General features: G+C 34.8%; 1 protein-coding gene across 3 annotated transcripts in view; it reads left to right on the forward strand.

The window, feature by feature from the left end:
• Window positions 1–6,204, forward strand: part of LOC143676883 (uncharacterized) — a 97,813-nt gene extending 91,609 nt beyond the window's left edge. For all 3 annotated transcript variants that reach the window (XR_013172256.1, XR_013172257.1, XR_013172258.1), the window contains one exon: window positions 1,937–6,204. The gene's annotated coding sequence lies outside the window, so the exon portion shown is untranslated. The remainder of the gene's footprint in view (window positions 1–1,936) is intronic.
• The last annotated feature ends 3,745 nt before the right edge of the window (window positions 6,205–9,949 follow it).

The raw sequence follows: 9,949 nt of genomic DNA on the forward strand, positions 1-9,949 counted from the left end.
AATAGGGATTAGAAGAAATGGCTGCCTTTACAAAATGGGATTAGGATTAAAACATGGATTTTCTAGGGTACATACATCCCTTCAAACCTGCCTCGAGTCCTTTGAGGCACAAAAGTTTTTAATTTTGATGAGGTCCCATTTATCTTTTTTTCGTTTGTTAAAGCTTGTGCTTTGGGTGTAAAGTCTAACACAAGCTCCTGAAGATGCTTCTTTGTTTTCTTCTTAGGAGTTTGATAGTATCATGAGGCCAAAATTTTTGAGAATTTCTGGCTTATATTAATTTGCATGTTAAGTTGAAGTGCAGCTGGAAAATGTTCAGCAAGGTGGTCTTATGGCTGGCTAAAACTCTTGTTACTTTGGAAGAAGGGGAGAGCAAATATAGGGAGAATGTTAGTAGAGTGCTATAAACACTTCCCCAAAATCCCACTCAAACATGACCAGATAATTTATTAAAAGTAATTAATATAAAATAATTAGCATTTAATGAACATTGTTGGAGGAATCTGAAGAACACGTGATTACTTATTGCTAACCGTAGTATATATAAATCCAGGCAGTTTAAAAGTTTACCATGGTTTTTCTGGTTGTCTTTGACAAACCATTTGGTTGGCTGAGCTAGAATTTATTGTTACATAAAGAAGCCTTTTTTTATACTTAATAATTATATAAGAGGTAATAAGAGAAGTAAGTAGTTATTGTTCTCTTCCACTTAGGAGGAAAATATTCTTAATTTATGAATTTAAATATTTAACTATCATTATAAAGGAATTACAGTGAAATTTCTACTTTTTCATTGTTCTTTGATTTATGATGGAGCAAAATACAGTTGTATGTTCAATATTGAGAGAAAAGCAAGAAAATCCTTTAATAAAAAGATTAAAACAAATGTAATAGCTAAATAAATGAGGAGTGAACCTTTCTGAAAAGTAATGTGCATTTTGGAAATAAAGCCATATTGTTTGAAAATAATCTTAATTCCATGAATCCTATGTCAGTCTAAAACTTTGTTATATTTAATATTTTGGCATATGTTTCTACTTTGTTTTGAGAATACTGTTATTTGCATTTGATTTTTGTCTTAAGGTAAAAAAGGTAATAGAATGTATTTATTATTTGAAGATAGGTTTTATAGCTTTTGCTTGGTAAATTATTTGTTGCAGGATAATATCTGTATCCCACTGGAACATTTGGAATATTCAAGAAAGTTTATATTTTTAAAAATAGCTCTAAGATTTAGTGTGAACTTTAAGAATCAAAAGTAGTGTGAAACCAATAGTGAAATAAATATTTGAGTGACAGTGCCCTTTAAACATCCTTTTTGAAAGTTAACTTCATTTGGTGTGTTTCACGCTGATCATATTTAAATTACATGATTTTCTCACTATAAAATGGGTAACATATTAACAATTAAAATGAAATATTCGAAGGTTGGTCTTAGCCTCATTTTTATTCATCTAAAAATAAGATAAGGCAGAAAAGATACATCCACTTCTGAGTATTTTTTTTTTTTTACTTCTGAGTATTTTTACTCAAACATTTTCTGCATTGCTTTTGCATTGTAGCTTGAATTTATTATTTAATAAATTAAATTTATTTAACATAAATTTAATCTTGAATTTATGGTTTTTTGTTTTTTGTTTTTTTTTTTGTTCTCTGCACCATCACCATGCCTCCGATTTTCCAAAGACAAAAAAAATCATTCAAAAGGTAGAGCTGCCCTCTTTTGGTATTCTTTTGTCTCTCTTAATAGTTTTGTCAACAGATTTAAAATTTTAGAGCTGAGTTGCTGGTGGCTTAGAATATAATTTTGTTCAATTTTCACCTTTCTTTCCATCCTTCTGTCAGTCCATCCTTTGGAAGAGCATAAGTCTGAGAACGGAATTACTTAGATACAAGAGATTTTTAGTAGTGGTATAATTTAATTTTTATTTTTCAGGTTACTGACCAAGCAGACTTCTAAGTTGGAATGGACTAGAACATGTGTTTGCTCAGTGTGAGTAGTATGTTTGAGAATTGTTTTTTTTTTATTGAACATAGCAACATACAAACACAACCATTCTTACCATATCATTTCATTCTTGATATATAATTAATAACTGACAACATCATCACATAGTTGTACATTCATCATCATGATCATTTCTTAGAACATTTGCATCAATTCAGAAAAAGAAATAAAAAGAAAACAGAAAAAAGCTCACACATTCCATACCGCTTAACCCGCCCTTTCATTGATCACTAGCATTTCAATCTACTAAATTTATTTTAACATTTGTACCCCCTATTATTTATTCATTTTTAATCCATATGTTTTACTCATCTGTCAATAAGGTAGATAAAAGGAGCATCAGACACAAGGTTTTCACAATCACATAGTCATATTGTGAAAGCTGTATCATTATACAATCATTTTCAAGAAACATGGCTACTGGAACACAGCTGTACATTTTCAGGCAGCCTTAACTGACAATGTGATATCGATTTAATGTGTTAAGAATGACCTCCAGGATAACCTCTCGACTCTGGAATCTCTCAGTCACTGAAACTTTATTTTGTCTCATTTCGGTCTTCCCCCTTTTGGTCGAGAAGGTTTTCTAAATCCCTTAATGCTGAGTCCCAGGTCATTCTAGGATTTCTGTCCCACATTGCCAGGAAGGTCCATACCCCTGGGAGTCAGATCCCATGTAGAGAGGGGGAGGGCAATGAGTTTGCTTGTCGTGTTAGCTGAGAGAGAGAGGCTATACCTGAGAAAAAAAGGAGGTTCTCTTGGGGGTGACTCTTAGGCCTAATTTTAAGTAGGCTTGACCTATCCTTTGTGGGGTTAAGTTACATATGAACAAACCCCAAGATTGAGGGCTCAGCCTATTGCTTTGTCTGTCCCTACTGCTTGTGAGAATATCAAGAATTCTCCACTTGAGGAGGTTGAATTTTCTCCCTTTCTCACCGTTCCTCCAAGGGGACTTTGCAAATACTTTTTTATTCACTGTTGAAATCACTCTGGGATTTATCGGGGCATTACTATGGATAAACCTACAAAATCTCCTGCCCTACTCAAGGTTCCATATACTATGGTGTTCAATTAAACTGTCCACATAAGTTATATTAGGAAATGCACTAGTCAAAATATAATTTTATACCAAGTGAACATTTTTTGCTTTCTTCTCACACATAAATTAAAGTTTTAAAATATAAATTACCATCCATTTTCAACACCCTGCAGTACTGAGATTCCTTTGTTCTTCCTCATGCAAAAACATTTTTAAATTTGTACATTCAGTCACTATCATTATACACTCTAGGCATTCCTAGATTATACAATCTCAGTCTCTATCATTTATCTTTCCTTCTGATTTCATTTGTGCCCCCAGGCCTTTCCCTCTATCATCCTCACATTCAGCTTCATTCAGTGTTCTAACATTGGATACAGTTAGGTAGTATTATGCCATCCATTTCTGAATTTTTACTATCAGTCCTGTTGCACAATCTGTATCCCTTCAGCTCCAGTGACCCAATATCTACCCTATTTCTATCTCCTGATGGTCTCTGTTACCAGCTGAAATTCTCCAAGTTCATTCACTAATGTGAGTTCATATGAGTGAGACCATACAGTATTTGTCCTTTTGTTTCTGGCTAATCTCACTCAGCATAATGTCCATTAGGTCCATCCATGTTGTCACATACTTCATAACTTTATTCTGTCTTACAACTCATAGTATTCCATCATATGTGTATACCACAGCTTGTTTAGCCACTCATGTGTTGATGGTCATTTGGGCTGTTTCCATCTCTTGGCAGTTGTAAATAATGCTGCTATAAACATTGGTGTGCAAATATCTGTTGTGTCCTTGCCCTCATGTCCTCTAATACCTAGCAGTGGTATTGCTGGGTCATATGGCAGTTCTATACTTAGCTTCCTGAGGACCCGTCAAACTGCCTTCCACAGTGATTGTACCATTTGACATTCCCACCAACACTAGACCAGTGTGCCTCTTTCTCCACATCCTCTCCAGCACTTGTCATTTTCTGTGTTTTTGATTGTGGCCATTCTGGTGTGTGTGAGATGATATCTTACTGTGGTTTTGATTTGCATTTCCCTAATAGCCAGGGAAGTTGAGCATCTTTTCATGTCCCTTTTGGACATTTGTAGTTCCTCTTCTGAGAAGTGTCTGTTCATGTCTTTTGCCCATTTTGTAATTGGGTTGTCTGTCTTTTTGCTGTTGAGTTGAACAGTCTCTTTATATATTCTATATACTAGACCCATATCTGATATATCATTTCCAAATACTGTCTTCCATCTGTAGGCTATCTTTTTACTTTCTTGACAAAGTTCTTTGATGCACAGAGATTTAATTTTAAGGAGTTCTCATTTATTTACTTCTTTCTTCAGTGCTGGTGCTTTGGGTGCAAGGTCTAGGAAACTGCCTCCTAGTATAAGATTTATAAGATATTTCCCTACATTTTCTTCTAACAGTTTAATGGTCTTAGAGCTAATGTTTAGGTCTTTGATCCATTTTGAGTTAATTTTTGTATAGGGTGTGAGATATGGATCCTCTTTCATTCTTGTGGATATCCAGTTCTCTAGGCACCATTTATTGAAAAGACTGTTGTGTCCCAGGTGAGTTGGCTTGACTGCCTTCTCAAGGATCAATTGTCCATAGATGAGAGAGTCTATATCTGAACACTGTATTCGATTCCATTGGTCAGTATATCTATCTTTATGCCAGTACCATGCTGTTTTGACCACTGTAGCTTCATAATGTGCCTTAAAGTTAGGTAATGTGAGACCTCCGACTTCATTTTTATTTCTCAGGATACTTTTAGCTATTTGGGGGACCTTGCCCTTCCAGATAAATTTGGTTATTGGCTTTTCTATTTCTGAAAAGTAAGTGTTTGGGATTTTAATTGGTATTGCATTGAATCTGTAAATCAATTTAGATAGAATTGATATCTTAACTATATTTAGTCTTCCAGTGCATGAATATGGTATGCCCTTCCATTTATTTAGGTCTTCTGTGATTTCTTTTAACAATATCTTATAGTTTTCTTTGTTTAGGTCTCTTGTCTCATTAGTTAAATTTATTCCTTAATATTTTATTCTTTCGGTTTCAATTGTAAATGGAATTTTTTTCTTGATTTCCCCCTCAGATTGTTCATTACTAGTGTATAGAAACACTACAGAGTTTTGTGTGTTGATCTTGTAACTTGCAACTTTGCTGTACTCATTTATTAGCTCTAGTAGTTTTGCTGTGGATTTTTTTTTTTGGGTTTTGACGTATAGAATCTTATCATCTGCAAACAGTGAGAGTTTTACTTCTTCCTTTTCAATTTTGATGCCTTGTATTTCTTTTTCTTGTCTAATTCCTCTGGCTAGAACTTCCAACATAATGTTGAATGACAATAGTGATAGTGGACATCCTTGTCTTGTTCCTGATCTTAGGTAGAAAGTTTTCAGTTTTTCCCGATTGAGGATGATGTTAGCTGTAGGTTTTTCATGTATTCCCTTCATCGTGTTGAGGAAGTTCCCTTCTATTCCTACCCTTTGAAGTGTTTTCAGCAAGAAAGGATGTTGAATTTTGTCAAATGCCTGTTCTGCATCAATGGAGATGATCATGTGGTTTTTCTGCTTTGATATGTTCATATGGTGTATTACATTAATTGATTTTCCTATGTTATCTAACCATCCTTGAATACCTGGAATGAATCCTACCTGGTCATGATGTGTAATTCTTTTAATGTGCTGCTGGATTCAATTTTCAAGAATTTTGTTGAGGATTTTTGCATCTATATTTAAGAGAGAGACCAGTCTGTAGTTTTCTTTTCTTGTAATATCTTTGTCTGGCTTTGGTATGAGGGTGATGTTGCCTTCTTAGAATGAGTTAGGTAGCTTTCCCTCCTCTTCCATTTTTTTTTAAGAGTTTGAGCAGTATTGGTACAAATTCTTTCTGGAATGTTTGGTAGAATTCACATGTGAAGGCATCTGTTTCTTTTTGGGACACTTCATAATGACTGATTCAATTTCTTTACTTGTGCTTGGTTTGTTGAGGTTGTCTATTTCTTCTCACGTCAAAGTTGGTTGTTCATGCCTTTGTAGAAAGTTGTCCATTTCCTCTACATTGTCGTATTTATTAGGATAAAGTTGTTCATAGTATCCTGTCATAACATCCTTTATTTCTGTGGGGTCCGTGGTTATGTCTCCTCTTCCATTTCTCGTCTTATTTATTTGCATCCTCTCTCTTCTTCTTTTTGTCAGTCTTGCTAAGGGTTCGTCAGTCTTATTGATTTTCTCATGGAACCAACTTCTGGTTTTGTTAATTTTCTCAGTTGTTTTCATGTTCTTGATTTCATTTGTTTCTCCTATAATCTTCATTATTTCTTTCCTTTTGCTTGCTTTGGGGTTAGTTTGCTGTTCTTTCTCTACTTCTTCCAAGTGGACAGATAATTCCTAGATTTTTGCCCTTTCTTCTTTTTTGATATAAGCATTTAGGGCAATACATTTCCATCTTAGCACTGCCTTTGCTGTATCCTGTAAGTTTTGATATGTTTTCATTTTCATTAGTCTCAAGATATTTACTGATTTGTCTTGTAATTTCTTCCTTAAAAGCGTGTTGTTGAGCCTCCACATATTTGTGAATTTTCTGGCACTCTGCCTATTATTGGTTTCCAGTTTCATTCCTTTTTGATCTGAGAAAGTGTTTTGTATTATTTCAATCTTTTTAAATTTAGTGAGACTTGCTTTGTGTCCCAGCTTATGGTATATCCTTGAGAATGATCCATGAGCATTTGAGAAAAAGGTGTATCCTGCTGTTGTGAGGTATAATGTTCTATAAATATCTGTTAAGTCTAGCTCACTTATTGTATTTTTCAAAATCTGTTTCTTTATTGATCCTCTGTCTAGATGTTCTGTCCTTTGATGAGTGTGTGGAATTGAAGTCTCCAACTATTATGGTAGAATGATCTATTCCTCTTTTCAGTGCTTGCCTCATGTATCTTGGTGCATAAATATTTATGATTGTTATGTCTTCTTGTTGAGTTGTTCCTTTTATTAATGCATACTATCCTTTTTTGTCTCTTTCAGTGTTTTACATTTGAAGTCTAATTTGTTTGATATTAGTATAGCTATTCCTGCTCTTTTCTGATTGTTATGTGCATGGAATAATTTTTCCAACCTTTCACTTTCAACCTGTGTTTATCCTTGGATCTAAGATGTATTTCCTGTAGACAGGATATAGATGGGTCCTCTTTTTTAATCCATTCTGCCAGTGTCTGTCTTTTGATTGGGGAGTTTAATCCATTAACAGTGTTATTACTGTATGGGTAGTACTTTCTTCTACCATTTTGCCTTTTGAATTTTATATATCATATCTAATTTTTCTTCTTTTTACCTTTGCTGATAGTTTTCCTTTCTACACTCTTCTCCACTTCTCTCTCTCCTGTCTTTTCATATCTGCCTCTAGTGCTCCCTTTAATATTTCTTGCAGAGCTAGTCTCTTGTCACAAATTCTCTCAGTGATTTTTTTTGTCTGAAAATGTTTTAATTTCCCCCTCATTTTTGAAGGACAGTTTTGCTGGATATAGAATTCTTGGTGGGCATTCTTTATCTTTTAGTAATTTAAATGTATCATCCCACTGTCTTCTTGCCTTCATGGTTTCTGCTGAGAAATCTACACATGGTCTTATTGGCCTTCCCTTGTATATGATGGGTTGGTTTTGTCTTGCTGCTTTCAAGATTCTCTCTTTGTCTTTGACCTCTGACATTCTGATTAGTAAGTGTCTTGGACTATGTCTATTTGGATCTGTTCTCTTTGGGGTACACTGTACTTCTTGGATCTGTAATTTTAAGTCTTTCATAAGAGTTTGGAAATTTTCAGTGATAATTTCCTCCATGAGTTTTTCTCCTCCTTTTCCTTCTCTTCTCCTTCTGAGAAACCTGCAACTCGTATATTTGTGCAGTTCATATTGTCATTCACTTCCCTGCATCCCTGCTCATATTTTTCCCTAAATTTTCTTTTTCTTGTCGGATTTCCGATGTTCTGTCCTCCACTTCACTAATCCTGTCTTCTGCCTCTCAAAATCTAGCATTGTAGGTTTCCATTGTTTTCTTCATCTCTTGTACTGTGCCTTTCATTCCCTTAAGTTCTGTGATTTGTTTTTCAGGCTTTCCATTTCTTCTTTTTGTTCAGTTCTTTCCTTCTTTGTATCCTCCCTCAATTCACTGATTTGATTTTTGATGAGGTTTTCCATGTCTTTTCATACATTCTGAATTAATTGTTTCAACTCATGTATCTCATTTGAATTGTTGGTTTGTTCCTTTGACTGGACCATATTTTCAATTTTCCTAGTGTGATTTAGTATTTTTTCCTGGCATCTAGGCATTTGATTACCCTAATTGATTTATTTTGGAGATTGTTTTCACCTCCTTTCCCTCGGGTTTTCTTGCTGGATGAATTTGTTGTCTGTCTGTTCTTTGACATTCATTTCAGCTTTTTCTGAATAGCTTAGGTTTTGTTTAACAGAGAAGAATTCTTCAGTTCTTGCTTTCTTGTTTCTTGCCCTGCCTGTATGGTGCCTGGACTGCCTCTTTAATGCTTACTGTTTTTGTTTCATCACTTTTAATTGACATGGTTTTTGCTCTTTTTCTTATTATTAAACAAATAACAGACATTTCAAAACCATATTATAATTGTCTTTGTATCAGTTTTGTTCAACTGAGGTAGAATTGAATACTAAGAAAGTGCTGAAGTAAAAATATGGTCTATGCATGCTGACTTTTTCTTCTTTTTTTCCTGATAGTTCCCTGTATGGTGGAGGGTGGAGGGGTTGAATGGAGAGGGGGAGATTTGAAGTGTTTGAATCTAAGGTTGTTGACAAGAGGAGTTTTTGTTTTTTTTATTTTTACTATATATTTTTATTGACAAGATGAAATAACATATAGACAAGAACATTCTTAACATATGAACATTTGTACTTGGTGTGCAATCAAAATGGCTCACAATGGCATTACATAGTTGGATATTCATCACCATGATCATTTCTTAAAACATTTGCATTACTCCAGAAAAATAGTATAAAGAGAAAAAAAACACACTCATGCATACCATACCCCTTATCTCTCGCTCTCACTGATCACTAGTATTTCCATCTACCATATATATATATATATATATATATATATTTTCACCATTTTCCTGGTGTGATTTGGTATTTTTTGTTGGTGTCTAGGCATTTAATTACCCTAATTAATTTATTCTGAAAGATTGTTTTCAGTTCCTTTATGTAGGGTTTTCTAGCTGGACGAATTTGTCTATCTGTTCTTTGGCATTCATTTCAGCTTTTTTTCTGAGTTGGGCCCTCACCCCTCCCTTGGGGAAGGCACAAGCTCCAGACAAGGTCTCAAACAAGCTTGTTTCTGCCTATGCCTAGGGTTGTTGCAGCCTGAGAAGTCCTGCTGCTGTATCCAAAGGCAGTCAAGCCCTTGTAGAAACACAGTCATAAAAATATCATATTTATCTTTTCATGTTAAAAGATAAATGTTAAAATAAATTGAGTGGATTGAAATACTAGTGATCAATGAAAGGGAGTAGCAAGGGGTATGGAAAAAATAGGGGGAACAAAGGTTAAAACATATTGGAGGGTACACAAGTGGTTCAGTAGTGGAAGCTCACTTTTTATGCAGGAAACCTGGGTTTAATTCCCAGAACATGGCTCCCCCCACCCCTGCAAATATATACAAATTATGACTACTAAAAATAGGCCCCCAGCTCAGGTGAAACCTCTGTGTTTTTTTTTTTTCTTTTTCTGACAGCCCTGCCCCCTTGGCGCCAGGGCAAAAATCAGCTACCTCCGCTTTGACCAGGTTCACCTGAGCTGGGGGCCTATTTTTAGTAGTCATAATTTGTATATATTTGCAGGGGTGGGGGAGCCATGTTCTGGGAATTAAACCCAGGTTTCC

The sequence above is a fragment of the Tamandua tetradactyla genome, chromosome 3, assembly GCF_023851605.1.
Source record: "Tamandua tetradactyla isolate mTamTet1 chromosome 3, mTamTet1.pri, whole genome shotgun sequence".
Taxonomy (NCBI): domain Eukaryota; kingdom Metazoa; phylum Chordata; class Mammalia; order Pilosa; family Myrmecophagidae; genus Tamandua; species Tamandua tetradactyla.